Consider the following 16,214-nt stretch of genomic DNA (forward strand, 5'->3'; position numbering starts at 1 on the left):
GAGGGTTCACACTGCTCTATCTGGCACCTCTTCCCATGTCAGAACAAGGCATTGTGTGTGTGATTTCAACATGCTTCTGGTTTTGTTCTAACTGCCAAGAAACACTAGTTGCATTATTATGAAATGATTGAGGAGTATTTGCTCATACAAATTATTTGTTTTAAGAGTTTAGTAATTAAATGTCAACACAGTGTTGGTGTCTGAAAAGCTCTTATGTGAAAGCCCTGCTCTAACTTGAAACTACAATACACTGTTTCTCTTTTCTCAAAACAGATTTGTTTGAAACACCCTCTTTGGTAGAATGCATCTTGCTGTAACACGCATGGTCTTTGGCCTTCAAAGACACTCTTGTGCAAAGGGCGTGTTGCATTAATTTGTTCAGCCAATTTAGGGTGTGTGGCATTAATTTGTTTGGCCAATTTGTTTAGAATCTGGCAGGGCATAGGCGCCCAGTGCAATGTCTGTGCATAATGCCTGTGTCATCTCTACAGCAGATCTCAAGAGCAGGAGATTTAGTGCGTGATGCCGGCCACACCTTGATCTGCTGCCCAGGGGAACAAAGGCACAACCGAAGCAACACGGCGCTTGCTGGGGGCGAGTATGGAAATGCATTTCATACTTTGAACAACTGGTTTCCACACACAGTGCCTGAGCTGCAGGAGTAAGTGCTGGTGTGATTTCACTGCCAGCACTGGCTGTGCTCACCTGGGGCACAGAGGGTGATAATCACACCCACAGTAAGCCCCACTTCACCTCGGTGAGAAGCCACGTACAATTTAGTATGGAATAACTACACTTTGGTGCAGTACTGTGTAGCTCACTGTAGAATGCTAAAGCTCATTGAGCTTTTGACTTGCATAGAAATAATGTATTTTAGTCCTTTATAATTTTATAATATGCTTCTCTCTCATTCCTATTTTCTGTCATGGTCAAGATGAATGGTAATGTGCTTTCCAAAATATTTCTTTATAAGGACCATCTACTTAAAACTAGAAAATGCAAAAGTGACCAAAGTCAAATTTAAAAGTAAACAGCTGTTGTTCAAAATGTGAACACTAATTAACTTCAAAAGCATTAGGCTTTACATTGAATTGTTGATGAAAATCCTTGTCTTGTTGGTTTTTTTTTTTTTTTTGGTCTTAACGGGCAACAAGCTCTGGGATTAGAGCTGATGGAAAAGACTGTAACACACTTTCTATTTTCCACATCTATATTCTGAGAAAGACAGGCACTGAGATTGGTGACATAATGGAAAACCTTTCACTTCACTTAAGCCAGATTTTTTCACCCTGGGTTGAATTTACACTGTTGAATTTAACAGAGTAGATAAATGCAAGAAAGGGTAACAGGCCTAGGTGTGTATACATCTAGACTTTCTTATGCACATTTACATTGTGAACTGCTGTCAAAGGATAGAGTAGGCTGAGAATTTTGTGCCATTTATCAAGATGTCCTTATACAGTGGTTTAAAAACACATGTACAAAGTCACCAGGTTTATTCACTGGGCACCCAGGAGTGAGGTGTCATTGAGATGCTGAAGGCTGGAACTTGTGCTTTCCACATCACGTATGAAATGCCAAAAAAAAATCAGGTGCGCAGAAATGCTCCCATTTCCCAGAATGAGACTGTACATTTCAGAGTGTGTTAAGGATACTAATGGATGACCTACAGTGAGCTAAACACTGTGCAATCTAAAGCCAAGGGCTTTATGTCAGGCTTAGAGATTTTTGAATGGTAACACACTTTTCAAAGAGCCTAAAAGTAATTAGCCTTTCACTCCAAGTTGACACACTTATACTTTTAATATCAGGAATAAGGAAAAAGACTAAGGCTTCTAACCTCAAATCCATAGCAGCTTAGGCACCTTCACCTCCCTGGTTTTGTTATGACAGCTCTTTGTTTGGCTGATAGTGAGTGGTGTTTTGAATAGAAGTGCTTTTGCTGTTGCTTTGCCACTTTCCGGTAATAAGGGAGGACTTGGAGGTTATGCAGCAAGGTGCTAATTGACATTAACACTCAAGACAGGAAATGCTGACACAATTTAAAATTAACATCCTGTCAATATACTGCTGACCTGTGTTAAACATGTACTTTGTCAAACTTTCAGAATTAGATTTTAATACAGAAACAGTGTAATGATGGGAGTATTGCTGGTCTTGAGAAAAGTGAATTTAATACAGTGAGAAGTCACTCAACTGTTTCCCATTTTAGCTTACCTTTTCTCAAACAAAGAAAGTTAAATTTTGCTCCAAGGGGTCAAATACATGTATAAAGCCATCTAAGCTAAAAATTATACCATATTTGTTCATTTTCAATTACTAAAATAAACTGTTCTTCTGTTCTCAGTTTATTTTAGATGTTCCATTATCAATGACAATGATTCCTGGGTATGAATTTTGCAAAATACTGTGACATGTATGGCATAATACACCAAACCAAGCTAGTTGAGTAACTTACCTATGAATTAAAACAAAAAAAGAATGCTGACAGAAAAAAAGAAATACAGCAACAAATCACAAAAGTGACTTACTTGCCAGTGTGTTATTCATTCCTTAACTACAGAGTAATGAGGATATTTCCACTTAATAGTGACTCCTGGTGTAACTGGAGAAGAAAAAATGGTACCATGGTACTAGTTGTCAAACAAATAGTTATCAGGTGATGTGATGGTATTTATCAGTAGTTATGAAAAGGTACCCAAAAACTCTTAAAGCACAGTGCAGCTCTGGATTGATGCTGTACATTTCCTTTGGTTTAGAGATGACAGTAGCGAATTTTGGGTAAAGCTGCTCCATTGACTGCATGCAAAGCTCTGGTGGCACTTGCAGAGTGGTACACTCACAAACTGTTATGTAACTTTGAAGAACCAAAGGTGCTGTTCACTGTTGAGCAAGTGAGAGCCTTCTCTTTGGAAAGGTGGAAGGCACGAGACAGGATGATGCCCATAAGAGAAGCAGAGCCTGCTGGGTGTGGTCTGGTCTGTGGAGGAGGCTGTTTGCTGAACATTAATCAGAGGTTGTCCCAGGCGTTAGGAACAGCGCGAAGAGAGGCACGGAGCCAGGAAAAGGTGATGGGGAAAGAGGAAGCAATTGGAGGAGAAGATTGGGCTGTGTGGAAGGAGGTGGAGCAGGGCAGTTTGAAATGGGAGGTGTTGGTGGGAGCAGACCTGCGCAGGCTCAGGGAGTGTGGAAACGTTTCAGGAAGGTGGTGCAAGTTGCATATCACTCCTGGCAAACTTTCTCTAAGAAAACAGTAAGTGGGTGGGCTGTTGCTGTATGCTGCTTCCCACTGACAGTTCCTGGGAGTGGGCCAATATTGTGTGTTGCAGTTAAGGTTACAGTGAGACTGGAAAAATATTGGCTGTAGCCCTGGTTCTGCAAATTATTTGCACAGGGCACCTATTTCCATTAATAACAGAGTGCTCTGAAAGGCGACCATCTCAGTTTGAGAGTGTGAAAAGGGGGAAGGTGCTCCCACAGGGAGACATTGGTCTAGTGGAAAGTGATTCCTTAGAGCAGCTGCCACATTGGGTGGAAAATCTCTAAAGCAACATCTTCTGGGTGATCTTATCCTGTGTTACAAGGTACTAGTCGAGTATGTAGGAAAGCTGCTCTGATCTGGGGAGGAAGAAAATTAAAATTGTAAATGGAACATACATTGGAGATTTGGACCTTTTCTCTGAAATTATTTGGCAAAGGACTTTCAGAGCAAAACAGTCACCATCAAGTGGTCTGTTTTACTGTTTGGTTCTTTCCCCAAAAAATTCTTATTTGCCATTTTTCTGTTTCTGGCTTTCTGTAAAAAAGCCAGAGCAATTTCTCAGTAAGGAGCTCAACTATCATGGCCACACTGTGCTCTTGGGGAGAAAAAAAATTGCCTTCCACTACAAAATGTTTACATTGGCTGCCGAAGTTTCTCCTGGTTTCCTCTGTTGGGAATGAATAATTAGGAAGTGAAGTGGGAGGTGAAAAAGGCCTCTATGTGTTTAAGTCTAATGTCACAGCTTTCCAAGGACAAAGCTTTTAATACACAGAAAGGTTTCTCTGTCAAGCAGATGAATTCAATAGCTAAGCAAGACAGCAAGAAGAGGAGTCAAACAAAGCAGAGAATTCCCAGTGGGCAGCTTTGAGTATGCACTTATGACAGGTACTGCATGAAATGGATGCAGAGCACACATATGTGGGACACACAGGCAACACACATAAGGTGTTAATAGTCTTAGCTGATGCCAAGGAAGAAAAAGAGCAGACAGGGTCAGCTACTGTTTCCTGAGCTAAATGTTCTTTTTCTTATGGTGGTCAGAGCCAGGGGTAGTTTTACAATGTGCAAAACATGCACTTGTAATTAAAGTGAAACTCACACTGACAGAGAAAGGGGATGGTGAATGTTGACCTCACATGCTGCATCTGTAGAGCATTTGGGGACACATTCTTTCAGCAGAAGTGATGTTGGCTTCTGAAATTCTTTTTTAATAAAAGGTGAACAGGAATAAAGTTCTATGTTAATTTGTATGCATGGCAAGAAGCCATTTCTCAGGAGAAGGCAGTGCTGATGGTGCTTTGGAATAGAGAACTACTCCTTTATATTATTTTTATTCTCCATTCTTCTATTTGAAAACAAGGTTTTCACCATTGCTTGTAAGCAGTGAAAGTTAAAATAGTAAATAGGAGAAAGGGTAAGTAAAACCTATTTTCCTTCTGTTTGTTTTCTGCTGTTAAGTTGTTCACTACTATGTCCACATAGCTATTTAGGCAGGTAAGTCTCCAGTGTATCTTAATAAAGCATCTATCCAAGCCTGGCTTGTAAATTTCCTTGGACATCTACCTTTTAGAAGAGACTTGGAATAGGAGCCACTGAAAACTTTTGTCCATTTTCAGATACATCTTGGCTGATACAGGTGGGCCTACCTGTGGAGAGAGTGTGGAAATTCTGTCAGAAACAGTGTGCTACTGACCCTGAGGTGGTGGACGGAAAGTCAGTCCATGTGGAAACAGAGGCTCAGATCCTCAACTGTTGAGTCAAGGCTTGAGCTGCGCTTTTCTGCTTGCCTGGGGGAAAATCTCTCCCCTGGTGTTTTGAATTGGAGATTGCTGGGTAGACATGAAAATCTGCCCCCTGCTCTGGCCCTGCTAGACTTTTTAATCTCATGCACTAACCAAAGAATCAACAAGTATATCATCTTCCTTCCAGAGAGATAAGAGCCTCTAAGAAGCAGAGCACTCTGCTTTCCAACAAACTCATGCATAAAAGGCTAATTTAGAGGGTGAGATATCTGTGTATGCTGGACAAATGGGGAGCTGAAGGGATTCTTTTTATTCCTCCCATTCTCCTAGCCTTGGCCAGTGAGTGCAGATTGAATGTATGACTTTACATTATGGAGCACCTCTCCATCACCCAAGCCTTTGTCAATTCACCAAATGTGACAATTATAGCATTTCAGAGATGAGACTTTCTAATCCTATTACTCATTCATCAACCTGCGGATGATAGCAGGAGCCAGATCGAACAGTGCCAAAAGAGCAGTGAGGAGCCTTCTCCAGTGCTGTGAAACTAGGCTTAGCTCAGGCACAATAGGTGTGTAATTTAAGGTTTTGTTGAGCTGAAATCCAATCACATACTTGACTGGTAGATCACAGAAAGACACAGACAAAAAGAATGAGATAATTCTACCTCACACAAACACTTGAATCCGGCTTTGACTTAATAACAAGTGTGTGATCAACCTTACACTGTTTCTTTCTTTTTAATTTTTTAGAAATTTTATTTGAACCTAGAAATGGGATGGCACTAAAATACTTTGCCTACTTGGGTGTCAGCCAATGACATGAAGGAAAAAAAATACCAGAAGGAAATGGAGGTACTTGTTTAGATAAATAAAATGTAAAAAGTACAGATGCTCATTATATGAAAGATAATCAGAAAATTTAGCTTCCAGGCTTTGCTCAGTGCTATCTTTTCTGCATCTGGTACCGTTGCTTTTCAAAGATGGGGAGGATCTAGCAGAAATATGAAAACTACAAAGCTGAAAAAAACCCAACCTTGACCATAGAAAGAAAAACTGTACTGTGAATATTATTTTCCTCTCTCTCGCTAATAAAATGCTTCTTTTGCATTGACCTGTTTCAGACATGGGAGCTCCTGTGTATGGGCAAGTGCCTGCAGTCCTGTGCCAGTGCTGGTCACGTAACCACACACAGGGGACTGGGAGGAGAGAACACTGTTTTTCATGGAAACACGAAAGGGACTTCATTCCCTTCTGTGGTTAAAGGTGTAGCTTCTCATCAGATAGTGTGTTATTCATATTGGGTTTTGTAAAGGAAAGTCTTCAATACAGATTACTCTAGGAGTAGCCTTAAATATTAACAAAATAAGTGTAAGGCATGTCAGTTAAAAGCTTTGGGAAGAAAGCTTCTTGGAGTAGGAACCTCCACGTTTCTGTCCATCATCAGTGCTTCCATATAGTGTAGCAGTCAGCTTATCTGGCCAAGTCTTCTTTCAAAACCAAACTTAAACACATTTCCATAGGTTTTTTTGGGCATCTCAAGCTCTTTGAACTGACAAATTCAGTGGGATTAACTGTACATGGAATTTTGTGCTAGCTTGTAGGTGTCATGACACTCAGACATGTGTAAACCCCAAACTAGAGGAGACATTAAAAACCTGAGAACAAGCCCACTGCTAGAAAAAAGGCAAAGTGTTTTAACAACTCAGGCCTGGCAGAAGAACAAGCCCTTTAGTGTAGTAGTGGAGAAAATATGGGGTTTTAAAGTCTGCAAATCAAGAAATGCTTTCAAGACGCATTACTTGAGTGGATATGTAAGACTCCAAATGGCTTAGACCAAATTGCATGGCCAGGGGATCTCTGAGGTGCAACCAGCTCATGAACATGGGTAGGCTGAAACTCATGTGGAGGGCAGCTGACAGAGCTCGTCTGCAGCCACAGGAACATCTGCACTGAGCCTGTGCCAAAGCAAAACAGCCAATCCCTGGTGTCAGTAATGCTGTGGGCAGGGCAAAAACCCAAGAAGCCCAGAGAGACAAAAAGGAAGGGGAATCTTGGGCATTAAAGGGTTAAATGAAAGTCTGAAGCTTGGCATTAGCTATGAAATACCAAAATTCAAGCAATGTTTTTCTAATGAAAAAGTAAATAGATTACCCATTTGCAGGATATCAGACTCAGAAACATGCAGAAACAACATCAATTGAAAAATTTTTTTTCCTTTTTAATAAGTGAATTAGTGGAGAAAAATCCTACAGTGATGCTCATATTTGAATACGACAGAGGGAGATATTTTCAATGGCCTCATAGGAATACAAGGAGATTGAGATATGTTCCAAACACAGGGAAAAGAGAGATATCCACAACACAGTATAATCTGAGAAACTCAAATGGGGTTTAATGTGGTTCCCAAACTGCAGAGATCTCATAAACATAGTGATTTCCTTTAGCAGTATAAAACTCTGACATTTGACCAGACAATTGCCTTGGGGACGTTAGCTAAAATAGCCTCAGCTTTAAAATTGAAATATGAACTTCTAAAGGCTTTGGTAGTTGCTTTCCAGTGACACTGAAACAGCTAACATGACTAGTGGCTGCTGCTGGATATATCAGCATCCCTAATTTAGAAATAGGCTGGAGATTTTGGCTGTTGAGCTGGAAAAGTTCTTTCCCTTTGGTTTGCGCATGTGGGTAGCTCAACTGCCTTTCACCAACAAGAAGACAGGTATAGTTTTCACCATCCTTTTTGCCTGTCAGGAAGCCAAACATGATTGTCAGTGGTGTGTGGCAGAGTTGTGGTGCTGCAGCTCCTCGGGTGTGTGCTCACAAGGGTGATGCCACAGAGGACGGACCTTTCCCTGGCCTGGGGAGAGCCCCTGCAGGGCAGTACAGAGGCTGCTGTTGCCCTCCTTGTTTTGGGGAGGAGGCATCAAGCATTGATGCCCTTAGCTGGCAGGTTTATTATTCCTTTTGCTGGTAGGACACAGTTTGGGTTCCTTTGTGCTGCAGCCTCAGCTCATGAGGGGCAGCCCACTGGGGAGCATACCCTGAGGGGGAGCAGCAGTAGCCAGGACAAACGCAATTGTTGGTGGTCTCAGGGGGCTGCAAGTGCTCTCTGTGGGAGCTGTTTGATGTTGTTGACCCCAAACTGAATCAGGAGGGGAAGGAGGAAACTGCATTCAGCATTCTCTGTTTAAGTACATCTGCTAATGACCTGAGCCTGGTAAGGTGCAAATGTACGCACACAGTCAGCACTTTGGCTGTGCACTCTTTATAGACATGCTTGCAGACTGTACTTGTTTTTATTCAGCATAATCATTTATGATGTCATATTGCTGCAAAGTGTTACCCAGATTAACAAAGAGAAAATAAATGCTTTTTGTTGCTGCTGGCTTTTCAACATCCAAGAGCAGCTAGAATGCTTTAGACTGTGCAAGTGAGCATTTCTCACCTGTGTGGGTCCCTGACCCATCTCTCCTTTAGCAACCAAATCAGCTGTGGGGAAAACGGTGTAATTTTCCTGCTTTTATCCAATATAATAAAAACAACACAGTAAAGCAGCTTATGGGTCATGCTGTCTTCCAGCCACTGAGTATGTTGTATTGTGTGCTCTCAGTAGAAAAAGGAAGTAAGGACCTCTTTGGTGGTGTGGTCCCTTCAGCTCCATGGGTTCATTCTCTGCACAGCAACTCTGAATGCACCTGGGTGTCTGTGGTCTTCTTCAGGACAGCACATGGTAAGGAGAGTCAGAGACAAATTTGATCTTCTCCCAACTCCTCAAATCAAAACAACCGGGACAAACCTCACTTCTTCCCCCTTGCTCTCTTCCACCCAGCCTTTGCCTTGCCCCCTATGGCCTGCGGGAGCCTGCCTCACTAAAATCCTGCTCTCTGCTGTAGCCTTTTAAAGGTCAGCCTCCACGGGCCAGTGGTGGGTATGTTTGCATCACTCTTTTCTTTTTGCCTTCATAGTCTTTCCCTTGGTTCCTTGTCAGCCTCTAAGAAAAGCTCTTGAGAGCCACAGAACAGGGGCAGCTTTGGCCCCAACGAAATTTAAGTAGCATGTTTCTGTCTGTGCAGACCCCAGACTGCTGCTGTCTGCTGCTGTAAAGTGTCAGACTCCATTGCTTGGTGACTAACAGCAGCAACACTTAACAAAGTTGAGTGAGGATGATGGTTAAGCATTTCTCATCCTAAGGAGCTGCTGTGGCAGCTGCAGAAGGCTCCTACAGTCTGGCTGTGCTCTGAATAACCTCTCTCACTATGGTTCACATTAAAAATTTTGATTATCTGTCAGGCTGCTGCTCCCCTTCTCTTCAGCTATCAGAGTTGCAACACTCTGTAGAAGTCATTTACTTGCCAGGGGTACCGTTAGCCCTTTGTGAACAATTAAGCTGAGGTCGGAGGTTGTAATATATCAAATTTGCGGACCATATTAAATTTTATTTTTACTGAAAGGAACTTTTTGTCTCTTTTATCAGGAGGAAAATTAAGCTGTGAACTGGAATTCCATCAGGCTGTCTACTGTAAAGCCTCATGGCTTTAGAAAAGGGGCAGTAGTGGTCAGAAATGACACCCAAAAGGTAAATTTATTTCTTTTTTATTAAAAAGAATAAGTTATGACCCGTACAGTATATCTTAAAGAAGGAGGGATGTTAACACGATAAACTGCATTTTTCTATTTCTTTTTAAAAGTCTGATTTTGCCAGGCTGGAGAAGTTCTGGATGGGAGGGAAGGGGATGATAAGCTACCACTGAAGCTGCAGAGTATGGCCTTACTCAGCCTCTATCCCTGCCCCACCACAGAAACTTCTACTTTTGGTTTTTGGAAGAAATTTAGAAGGTTCTCTCCTGGTCTGAAAACAGCATGGAATTGTGAGCTAAATATTCTACCAATTGTAAATGAACAGGCAGCTCTGGCTAGGTTTTTGGAAAAGATCTCCTGTTTCATTCTAGACCTGGAAGTTTCTTGAGGTAAAGTTTTTAAAACCTTTGCAGAGACCCTCAGTCTGGGCCTTTTCTCTCACCAAACCCACCAGAAGTTTTGCTCCTTAGAGATTACTTTCCAAAGTTTTGGTTTTGTTCAAACTGTCTGTGAACTTTTGCACTCTAAATAATTATCATTTAATAAATGGAAATAATGTTATTATACAGCTAAACTACAGTGAATTCCTGTGTTGTTCACTTGCTTCCAGAGAACAGAGATTTTAGGATACCTGGTCAGCACCCAGCCAGGCTGATTCTGCATTTCACCTCTCTGGGGCAGTACTTTATAAATTAGATTGCTTAGATTTTCTTCTGGACCTGCACATACAAGTGTTTGTTCTCTTCCTATTAGATAACCCTTCCTGTCCTGCACATAAATCAAAGCCCATCCATGTGTGAGGCTGAGGAGCCTGAGCTGATCTTGTCACTCCTTACACAACCTGCTCCCTCTGCACAGGTTTGGCACCTTTGGGTTACACACAGGCATGGTTGATTTTGTGCACAGTGCCTGATGATATCAAATTAGGCTTCAAACACCCAAGAACCTTTTATTTTTCTGTAGGATTAAAGGATTGCCCTGCTATATTTGGCGTGGGTTTCTCCTCCCCTCTGTGCTGCAGTGTTGTGTTCCACTCATCCATATCTCCTGTGTTTCCACCCTGAAGAAGGCGGAATTTCAACAGCAAGAAAATGGATTCTATTGTGCTCTGCATAATTTGAAAAACACCCTGTGGGATGAATTGTGCAATTTTAATATTCATTATCTCAAATGCAGACAATAGAATAGACCTTAGTAGGAAAGACTGATTAGCAGATTACTGTTCAACTTGGCACATTATTTGATGATAAGTGGGTAAAACAGTTTCTCAGGACCTGAGTTTTTGGTATTAAAAAATGAAATGTAATGGCTCTGCAGGAATCATTCTTCAGTAAACATACATGGGAACTCACAGGCCATGCACAGGTAGAACTGACTTTATAACTCTTGGGCCTTACAGGTTCAGCAGATGAGACCAAGGGATTTCTACTTCTCCCTCCAACTCTAAATGAAAGACTGGAGAAGGGGAGCATGAAATCAGTCCACAAACTAAATGGTAATGTTTTAATTACAATTCTATTGTTATTCTTTTTATTTGTCTATTTGTAATTGTGTAGTTTGCATATTCATTCCTCTCTTTCTCAAAAAGGTTTTGTTGTTGTGGTGTGGTTTGTTTTGTTTGGCAAAAGTTTGACTCCAAAAAGAGGGTAAACTTGTCATTAAAAGGCTATAAGGGAAAGAAAGAAATAAAAAAGGGCTGGTTTTCCTACATTCAAATATTTCTGTGGGATAAGGACACAAGGTGGATATAGTTTTGTAGAAATAGAGACACTAAAATTTTTTGTAGACAAGAGCAAATGAAATTAAGTTTGGCAGCATGATTAAGGAGTGTGATAAAACGTAGCCAAGCAAAAACCTTTTGTAACCGTCACCCACATGCATTCAAAGTAACCTGATGATTTTTATAAAGGTTGTAGTACTTGACAGTTCCTTTCTTCAAGTGAAGTCTTCTGGGGTATTCATTCTGTTAAAAACTTCAGTGAAATGCAGCACTACATGCGGGCTTAGTTCCCTTCCCATAGAAGACAATATTCAAGAACATTTTTTGTTTATTTTTTTTAGCAAATAACATGTAATTAATAGAATCCCAGTTCCTGTGAAAGAGAGAAGATGCTTTAACTTCACACAGCCATCTAAAGGAAGTAAGTTCATCTCCTTGTAGAAACACTATCACAGCTACAACCTTCTGGACCAATTCTTTATGTCCTCCTGTCAAACATTATTCTTACTACATGGACACTTGTCAAGGTTTGGTGTCAGTTTGCCTCAGACTCATAAGAGCCTGCTGAGACAGCGCACAAAGCTGTGATTTCCATGGCTGCTTTGGTAGGAACTGAGGCTCTGCCTCTTGTTCTGAGGTGAGGATGGACAGTGTTAGAGGGTTTCTTCAAGCCTAAGCCAACCTCAGGTGTGGGAGGTGCACAGGAGCTGAAGCAGACTGGGTGGTGCCTGAGCAGAGACCAGGCCTTGGGAAAGATTGACTTGAGGAAGGTTTTCTTTCATGGTAAAGTTAAAGTAGCAGTCAGTTCAAGCAGCAGCCTCTGCTGCCTGTCTACAATTGCAGTGTTCTGTGCACCTACCACACAAGACCAGGGAGCAGGGGACTCCACTGCAGCCTTCACTCATGTAACCTGTCTGCAGCTGTCCCCAGAGATGCTGGGAAGCAAGTCCCCAGCACAGGTATTTCCTGGTGCCATCAGATGATGTGTAGTGACTGCCAAGGCTGAGAAAAGATCAGGCTACAACAGACAATATTTAATAACTGCATCCTGAGATTTTTCAGTTGTTTCTATGCTTGCACATAATATATTTTAAAATAGCTGTGCTTGCCTATCTACTTTTCCCCCCTAGTTTATGCTGTCTCTGGGCCTGAGAACTTTGTCTTTCCATTATGTGCTGTCTCACAGACATAGCATAATGAAAAACCAATCCCCTTGCTTCTAGTTAATGAATAGTCTCTAGTTTTTTGGTTTTTTTTTTTTTTCAGGCAAGAATGTTAAAGAAAGCCTAGCTTTCAGCTATTAAAAATATTCAATGACATTTATGATAGATTTTCCACTTCTTCTTTCCTGCTGCACATAATCTTCAAGATCATTAAAGGGAAAATCTGAGATTTTCCATGCTCTGTGCTAATGTAGCACTTGTTTCATAATGAAGCTTGAAATGGTGGGTTTTTTCTCTGCACATGATTAATGCTAAAGTCCACATCCTTATCTGATAGAAAACACCAAGAACTCCACTGCAGTAAATGAAGTTAGGATAATTTGCATCAGTTAAGAATGTGGCCCTGTATTCTGGCTGACATTGTCCTGCCTGCTACCATACAGACACCAGCTGGGGTGCTGTTGTTTGACTCCTATGTGGCACAGGAAGGGTCTCAGTGGGGGAGAATGAAAGTGGAGAATGGTCTTTGCTAGCCCAAGTTAGGAATAAGCTGTCTGAAGTATAGGACGATTGAAATAAAAAGGAAAACTCACCATGACACAGTGAGGTGAAGCTGAAACGACCTGAACCTTGTGAGGTTGCTCTGCTTTGTGTTACTCCAAAGGAATCAGTGCTCAGAGGAATCCCCCAGCCCATCCTTGTGATGAGGGATGGGAAATTTCTCCCAGGCCCTGGGGTCTTCAGGTTAAACTAAACTGCTTAGGGGCTGTACTCAAAGCCATCTGGAGGCTCTAACTGCTACTGTGCAAAATGCCCTGCTCCTCAGGTGGAGCTGGCAGGAACCAGTTCTTCAGCTGCAACGTTGGCTTTCTATTTGCATTTGGATGGAAACCAAGGGGTTGTTTTTTTCTCTCTGACTTTGAATAGAACTCTCTCTCCTTTAAGCTGCCCTACTTCTTAAGCAGTGATGCTGTTTGCAGTGCTGTAGCTACCTGGCTCTGGCCTTTTGTTTCAGAACACTCCTGCCATAACATTCCCCTCCAGAGGTGTCTTGCTAGAGGCACTGTCTCCCCTCCAGTCCCGAGGAGAACGTCATGTCTCTGTGGCACAATGGAAATTTCTGGGGTTGTCATTCTGTCCAGCATGACTGAAATAGCTGTAAAATATAATGTGCATTTTTAGTAGGTTACAACTGTGTTCCACGAGCTGAAGGAAGAGAATGTATACAGCAAAATAGGTAAAGTTTTTTACTCAATTTTTTACCCCAAATCAATTTTTGCAGTAGTTTTTCACAAGTAATCTTCAGTTAAATAAAACTTTATAAATATTCGATCCAGGCATTGTTTAAATCAGAACAGATTTCCTATTGAACTGAAGGAGGTCAGACTGGGGCTCCAAGTGAAAGCCAATACGGTTTTTAGCTCCTTTCTCCTTCTTGCCCGATGCAGCACTTAGACATAAGAAAGTTGGCCAGCTGTGAGCCGGTGATTCAAGAAGGATGGGTATGCCTCAGAAACCATTGCTCCAGCTGTCTCAGGCTGCTCTGGTGAGCCAGAGGTTTGAGCTCTTCAGCCCAGGGATCGAGAATTACAAATGTGTGCTGAAATAGAAGCCAGAGTTCAGGGTGAGGACACAGCAGAACAAAGACCATTGCTGTGGGAGAATTATAATAAATGGCATGAAACAATGCATGATCATTTCAAACTCTTGCCAAATGTGACTTGTGATTGTCACTTTTCTTGGGAATATGGTCTGCTACAAAAACCAAAACAAACCAAAACGAACTCCAAAAAAGAACCCAAACAAAAATATCCAAACCAAATGACAAAAACAAAATCAACCCAAAAAAAAACCCCACAACAAAAAAAAAATCCCCAAAAACAAAGAAAAAAGGAGAGAAGCTGGTGATTCTTTGGAATTAAAGGTTTAGGATATGACATGGGGAATTAGACATGGGCCTCCTTTTAGCAAGAATGTTGACCTCCATGGATAGTTCTGAAAATAAACCCTATCTCCAGCTCAGCTGGATTTTTTTCTTCCACTGAAGAACAAGCATAGATGTCACCAGGGAAGAGAGTAGATCTCATGATTGGAAACTTTTGATGTAATTTTCAAATGCAGTTGTAAACCCAAGTGTTGACATGTACATACCCACGCCCATGATATTTACAAACCAAGATCTGTGTGTGCATAGTTTTTATGGTGGCAATAAAATATTGCCGAATGTTTCATGGCAAAATTTTTAGGCTTCATCAATTATTGCTAAAAAGAGGGGTAAAAAGGCAACTTTAGTAGAAGTTTGAGACCGTAATGCATTAAAAAAGCCCGGTTTTTACCATGGATTTAGAGTAAAAAAAAATTGTTCTGTAACATTCTGGACCCTTCAACAATGTTTATAATAAACATGTACTTTTGGCAGGTAGCTCCACTGCAGTCTGGGCAAGTGATAATGACACTCTGAAGTCAATAGGAAGGTAAGGTGGCAGTAAAACCCAGTGTGCAGAATACTAAACTGGGACACAAGTCCCACTGCAGCACTGGGTGTGATTTGGATTCTCTCAGCCTCAGTTTCCTCCTGTGTAAACAGCAATGATCTGTTTTGTGAAGTTCTTTGAGGTCTGCAGAAGAGAAGTACTGTAAAAAGCCTTGCTTGCTATTATGCATATCTTCAAAACAAAGCTTAATGCTTCAGCTCTTTGCTGGGCTGGGTGAGTGTGCTTAGCACTTTGTGTGATCAAGCTGTAGATTACATAGGCAGTGGTTTGTAATAAGAGCCTTATCAGTAACAAAAACCCTTCTGTCATTATCAGACAAGCAACAATCGCATTTTAAAATGGTTGCCAAATGTGTTTATTTGAAGACGGTTGTTTCTACCATGGCTCAAACCATTGTGTGGCAAGTGCTCAATTGCTTCCCACTAAAGCCAACCTTTATAGCTTGGAAAACTCTGTTAGATAAATGTCAGTTTCTGCCATAATTTGTGGAATCAATACAAACTGAGTCAAAGAATCACAAACAGTAATGTGAAAATAAAATGATCTGTGTTATGGTTTTTAAGTAAATGATGATAAACTAATAAATGCCATTAGCTGCTGCCATTACTTTGTTGAATTTAGCTGATGTTACTGTGTTGACTTTAAAAGCTATCAGCTTAACTATATAAATCCATTTGACATGTCTTTATTCAGATAAAACTTTAATACTGCAAGTGTAGCAAATTAGATGCAAATGCTCTTTTTATTTTAAGTATATTTAAAGCTGCCTTTTCAATGCAAATTTTACAGGAAATCTCAACAAGCTAGGACAGACATCTTAGCTGTCAGCGTGCAGCACTTTCATTTCGGTCTCAGGCATGGGAGCTGCGTTTTTTCCCTGCAGACTGAGATAATTAAAACTACAGAGAGATGGTTTTAAATATACATGATACACAGTTACTTAAATTGTGGGATAATGCATAAATGCAGCCCTTAACATTTTTTGATAGCACAACACTGACCAGATAACATAGCAGAGTGGATTCTAGAAAAAAAATCCTTGTGTAAACAGTTTAATGTTTTGAGTTGTTTTTATTTTTTTTTTCTTTCTTTTCACTTGAATTATTGTGGAGGCACAGAAATACCAATTCAAAATCTGGTCCGTGAATGCCCTCATTAAAAAGATACTGATACTATTAACTTTTTTTTTCTTTTTTTAATTATGCTTTAACTTCTTTGTTTCTGAGCAGTCCATAACCTCCTTGGAATACAT

At 40.9% G+C, this 16,214-nt stretch overlaps 1 long non-coding RNA gene across 2 annotated transcripts in view; it reads left to right on the top strand.

The window, feature by feature from the left end:
- The first annotated feature begins 258 nt into the window (after nt 1-258).
- Nucleotides 259-16,214, top strand: part of LOC141730816 (uncharacterized) — an 82,849-nt gene continuing 66,893 nt past the window's right edge. For both annotated transcript variants that reach the window (XR_012582529.1, XR_012582530.1), the window contains exons 1-8: nt 259-598; nt 8,620-8,736; nt 8,836-8,934; nt 9,481-9,582; nt 10,338-10,442; nt 10,984-11,079; nt 11,646-11,725; nt 14,887-14,941. This is a non-coding gene — a long non-coding RNA (uncharacterized LOC141730816). The remainder of the gene's footprint in view (nt 599-8,619; nt 8,737-8,835; nt 8,935-9,480; nt 9,583-10,337; nt 10,443-10,983; nt 11,080-11,645; nt 11,726-14,886; nt 14,942-16,214) is intronic.

Source organism: Zonotrichia albicollis, chromosome 13 (assembly GCF_047830755.1).
Source record: "Zonotrichia albicollis isolate bZonAlb1 chromosome 13, bZonAlb1.hap1, whole genome shotgun sequence".
NCBI lineage: Eukaryota > Metazoa > Chordata > Aves > Passeriformes > Passerellidae > Zonotrichia > Zonotrichia albicollis.